This window comes from Callospermophilus lateralis, chromosome 6 (assembly GCF_048772815.1).
Source record: "Callospermophilus lateralis isolate mCalLat2 chromosome 6, mCalLat2.hap1, whole genome shotgun sequence".
Lineage (NCBI taxonomy): Eukaryota > Metazoa > Chordata > Mammalia > Rodentia > Sciuridae > Callospermophilus > Callospermophilus lateralis.
In genome coordinates, this window is record NC_135310.1 from 129,706,869 (window position 1) to 129,712,778 (window position 5,910).

Below are 5,910 nucleotides of genomic sequence, written 5' to 3' on the forward strand. Positions count from 1 at the left end.
GATATAAAATGCCCTAGGTCAATAGTGTTTGGGGAGTTATTAAATGATTTAATGCATGGAAAAAGCTTATTGTTGTGTTTGGCACACAGGGCTCATTAAAAATTTGTTGAAATTTTAATTATTACATAACATTTAAAATTATTATTGTTATTGTTATTACATACATATAGATCACATATAGTCAAAGAGCAATGTTAATATCTTAGCTTTGAGTGACTTTGTGAGGCACCCCTACAGGTGGCCTTGATACTCAATGAAATGGAAAATGTAAAAACTGTAATTCTAAGAATATAATCAGGTACCATGAAACTATTAATTGGCTAGAATAGTAACTCAGAAGTTTGTCAATGAGATGTTGTCTTAATCTCACATCTGGATATTCCTTATCATACAAAATATTATAGTTTTCATAAATATAAATCCTTCATCACTTAAAAAAATGATTAATATTTCTTTCTCAAAATAGTATTTCATTCAAGTTACATATTTTGTTCTTTAAATGTGCCTTTTAGCTGAAAAATAATGAAATACTTCATGAAAATTTGAATGTTTCTGGGCCTAAGTTGAAAAGTCTCCTGACAGAAGTTACCCAGAGTTGAAAACTGTTTATATATGTAAAATGTAGTTATATATGGCAAATGGGTCACTGAACACTGTTCAAATTCTTATGTTAAAAAAGAAAAACAGGCTTACTTGATAAAGAAAAATTCCTACAAAACATAAATTAAGTAAAATTTAGCATGAAATATTAAATGGCTAAATCCTGAACTAAATAGCTATGCAAAAAACACATAAATGTGAAAACAAATTCCAAAGCATAAAGAAACCTCTGTCGTCATAGTTTTCAAATTTATGAAGTAAGTGGATCACTGTTAACTATACTAAAAAGAGAACATTGAAGGTAAAAGTGTTTATAGTTTTGCCTCAATTCAAATACCTAAGATAGATTTGTTTAAATCCAAAATCTTCACACACCTCACAGAGAAGACATGATTAATCAACTAACTAGATGGAACTGGGGGTAAGACCATACGTTCTGTTCTTGTTGCTGTGGATCATACCCAGGGCCAATCACATGCTACTCAAGGTCTCTACCACTTAGCTACATCCCTAGCCCTGGACTATGGTATTATTTTTTGGGGGGGATGGGTAATAGGGAAGTACCAGGGATTGAACTTAGGGGCACTCAACCACTGAATCACATCCCCAGCCCTACTTTGTATTTTATTTAGAGATAGTGCCTCTGCTTTTGCTGAGGCTGGCTTTGAACTTGTAATCCTCCTGCCTCAGCATCTGAGCTGTTGAGATTACAGGAGTATGTCACCATGCCTGGTTGTACTATTGCATCTTGATGATAATTGTACCTCCAAGATTCTCTTCCTCATTTTTCTACTATTGCTACTGAATACTTATGATTCTTTTCACTTCTGTAATGCCTTGCAGCAGTGATCCTTAAGATTAACAGTCCAATCACTTAGTATCAAACATCATTTGCTTTACAAAAAAATATATATATATATATATATATATATATATATATATATATATATATATATTACTTGTCAATGGATCTTTCTTATTTATATGTGGTGCTGAGAATTGAACCTTGTGCCTCTCACATGCTAGGCAAGCACCCTACCACTAAGCCACAACCCCAGCCCCAGAATCATTTACTTTGTCAAATACCTGAAGATAGGAAGTAATGAACTTTTTGTTAAGAATTTATTTAGCTGATTTTTAAGGCAGTATAAGTTTGAAAACCATTATTTCATATTTTCCAAAACAGAGTAGCTCACCAGAAAACAAGGAGATAACTATTGTCTGTTTTATTATACAGGAGAAGAAATTGTTCAACAATAACTGCCAATAATTTTTGATGTCATAAATGGAAATTAGATAACCTGGTGTCAAGTTCTTTATTTTAAGTTACTGCATTCTGTCTTTTATGAGTACACAACCAATTGATCATCATGTCTGGTCATTCCTCATCATTCTAACTTCCTTGGCACCTTCCCCACTCTAGGTGAAACACACTGAAGACAATGACACTAATTAATCAAAGCCACCCTGAAGAGTTCATTCTACTAGGCTTTCCTGACCATCCTTGGCTAGAGCTTCCTATATTCATTGTTCTTCTGATAACATACCCCACGGACATGATGGGAAACATTGCCATCATTCTAGTATCCAAGTTAGACCCCCATCTTCACAGACCCGTGTATTTCTTCCTCACCAACCTCTCCTTTTTGGACATGTGTTACACCACAAGCATTGTGCCTCAGATGCTGTTTAACCTGGGAAGCCCTAAGAAGACCATTAGCTATATGCAGTTCAGCTCTATTTCTTCCACATAATGGGGGGCACAGAATGTCTTCTCTTATCTATCATGTCTTTTGATCACTATGTGCCCATTTGCAGACCTCTGCACTACATACTTGTCATGAATCAGTGCATCTGTATCTTGTTAGTGTCCATTGTATGGCTGGGTGGAATCACTTATGCTGTCTCAGAGGCCACTGTAACACTACAATTGCCACTGTGTGGTGTCAATAAATGGATCACTTGATATGTGAGATTCCAGTTCTGATAAAGACTGCTTGTGGTGAAAAGGAAGTTAATGAGCTCACACTTTCTGTAGTATGCATTTTTTTATTATCTATTCCTCTGTGTCTAATTCTTGCCTCATATGCTAGTATTGGACGTGCTGTACTGAAGATGAAGTCTTCTGAAGGAAAGAAAAAAGCCTTTGGGACATGTTCTTCTCATCTCATTGTAGTTTTCTTATTTTACGGCCCAGGCATTAGTATGTACCTCCAGCCCCCTTCTTCCATCACAAGGGACCAGCCCAAGTTCATGGCCCTCTTCTATGGAGTGGTGACTCCTACAGCCAACCCCTTCATCTATACCCTGAGAAATAAGGATGTAAAGGGGGCATTAGGCAACTTGGTGAGGAGTATTTTGAGTTTCAAATAAAAATTTGAAATTATTATCAATTAGATCTAGGATTATAAAGTTTTCTCTTATAATTCATTCATTCATGTCATGAAATCTTATGACATATTCTTATAACCCATCTTATTTCTTATGTTCTGTGTAATAAAATAGACAAGGATTACATTTGGCTGATCAGTATGGGAACTCTTTCTGAAAACAATTTTGTTTGGGTTGGTATATACTGAGATAGTAACTTTGTTAAGGAGTAAAAATATTAATAATAGAAATTATAATTACATTAGTTCAAGCAAATTACCATGAAAATCTTGGCAATCATTCATCAATGGGCTTCCTATCAGTTTCACTTGAGAAATATTATGTCATCGCTGAAAGTTGCCCCAGGTCTGTGTGTGCAGCCTGGCTGAACTGCATTTGGTGTAAAGCACTCTAAACTGTCAAAGATTCATTATTTAAAAAATTATATCAACTTCCATTTATGTAGATGCTTTTGTTTCTTAAAAAATTCATTGTTTTCCTTTTGTTTAGGAAGTATGTTTTCATGATTTTGTATGGTTAAATAATGTATCATTACATTATGAGTAAAATAAAGGAAGAAAAAATGTGGATAAATCTCTCACCATTCTTCAGAAATATCATAAGTTAGAGTCTTTTGAATCAGAAAAAGAACAAAGAAAGTGATATACGTAATAAAGTTTAACCTGCAAATATGTCTATGCATAAGTTGGAAGAGCAAGAACTGTATTCTAATGGTGTGAAAGAGTCACTATGAGAAAGTAATAAAGTGTATTCTGCATTGAAAATCAAGTTTGTTACTTCAAAAAACAATGACTGTCTAATGTACATTTTGGGGCATAAGGATGTTCAAAGCCTATGTAACTAAAAGTTGAAAGTATTAAAACAGTAGGCTCACACCAGAAATTTAAAATTTTATCATAAAACCAGTAAAAAATTATGAGAATAATCAATGACTTGTACAATTAGGAGGTACTGAATTCAAATATTAAGAATTTCACAAGATCTTTAGTGAAGAACGAGACCCTCATGAGAAAATTAAGAGATTTTTTGGGTCCTTTCTTTTATGTGTTTCAATATGAGTAAGATCACAGCAAAAAAAAATTGGAAAGGAAATCTCATATTATTCCATACAGGAATAGATCGCATCCCAAATACACTCTGAAAAATAGCAGCATATAGTTTTTATGCAGTTCTTAAAACTAATTAATATGTCTTTGACATATATTTTTTTAAAAATTCTAAGGAACTTTAAAAACTCATAGGTTTCTGACTAATTGCCAGAAAATATTATTTTACACACACACACACACACACACACACACACACACACACAATTTAACAATGTTATATGATAGCTTTTACAACATTTATTAGGTAAAGTATTCTTTGTCTAACTTATTATGTATTGAGGAATTCAGTGAATTTTTGGTCTGGAGCAAAACCCTGTATATCTGTGCCTCAGTCACAGCCACAGAGACTAGTTACAGTTTTTCTGAGTGATTTCTTCATTTGTCTTCCTTCCTGGGATAGTTAATGTATTATATTAACTTTTAGGCCTATAGAGACTATTCATTTCAGAAGCATGTGTTGTATTCAGACTCTGTGATAAATGACGACTAGTAAAAACTGTATACAAAATCTCAGGATAAAATATATTGAGAAAGTGATGGGAAAACATGCAGACATTTATTTGTATTAAATGGTTTCACATTTCTAGGGTTCATATGTTCTGCACATTCTAGCATAACAATCATGGTAGCTAACTTTTGAGAAATCAGTTGAAGGAAAGACACATGCTATATTTGAAACTGAAAATGTGCCCTAGCCTTTATAGAACATGTACAATCCTGATATTGCCTTTTTAATAAAGATCACCTAAAATTTTTCTCATTTTCTCAAGCAAGAATTTCCTGCAGAACAAATGGAAAACAGCCAAACATTTTAACCTTTGTTGTAAATACACTACGATTCATTTTTGAAAATTTTTATGGGAGAATTCAAGGTGGTTTGCTCCACACTACAGTGGTCTTCAGGTCTGCGTAGTATAACACCAGCAAGCAAGAGGTGCATCCTGCTCTGGTGGGGATATTTAATTAAAGCTATTTAAAAATGCCTGATGTTTCCTCTTAGTTCACAGAGCAAATTAATCTCTAGGTTATCTCTTTGTGAAGAGAAAAAAAACAACTAGTAACTATTTATGATCAAAGGCTAAAACGAGCAGATATCTTACTCCATGAACTCTTTCCTTGTGGATACCACTTACAGTTACAATGCAGCATTGGGTCAGCATCCCAATGTTGATATCACCTCCAATCCTCAAATTGTTCCAGTAGCACCAGTATTATCATTCAACCCCTTCAAGATGATAAACAGTAGAATTGGTAGGAGCTTCTAAAAGATATGGGAGGTAAAAGAGACATTTTGTTTTCATATATTTGAGAAATTATTAATAAACACAGTGATCTTTATGTATAATCATTCTGCTTTACAGGGGTTTGAAAAGACAAGCTACAGAAGAATACATATAATGCCATTTTCTTCAAGATTAAATACCTTCAAACTGTTATTTTATGTTATATAGATATATATTAGTATTAAATACAATGTAAAGATATTAAAGAGAAAACAAAATTCACTATAATAATTACCTTGGTGAAAAGGGAATGTTATTGGGAAGAAGTAAACATGAGTTTTGTTGCATGACAATATTTCAATTTATTTCCTAAGCTGTGAGTGGGTTTTATATTAGTTAATATGTTAATTATTTAACAATAACATTATTAATATTATTAATTAATAATAAATGTTAATATTAAGTATTTCATGATAGTTTTTAAAATGATGGCAAAACCAAACCACAGATTCAGTAACTGTCCACTTCTGAGCAGAATAACTTAAGCAAAATTTGAACTTTTTCCTCTTGGGTTAATTTTTCATAGA

The 5,910-nt window shown here is 33.0% G+C and overlaps 1 pseudogene; it reads left to right on the forward strand.

Moving 5' to 3' along the window:
* The first annotated feature begins 2,042 nt into the window (after positions 1-2,042).
* Positions 2,043-2,973, forward strand: LOC143400830 (olfactory receptor 2B11-like; annotated as a pseudogene).
* Positions 2,974-5,910: the final 2,937 nt, after the last annotated feature.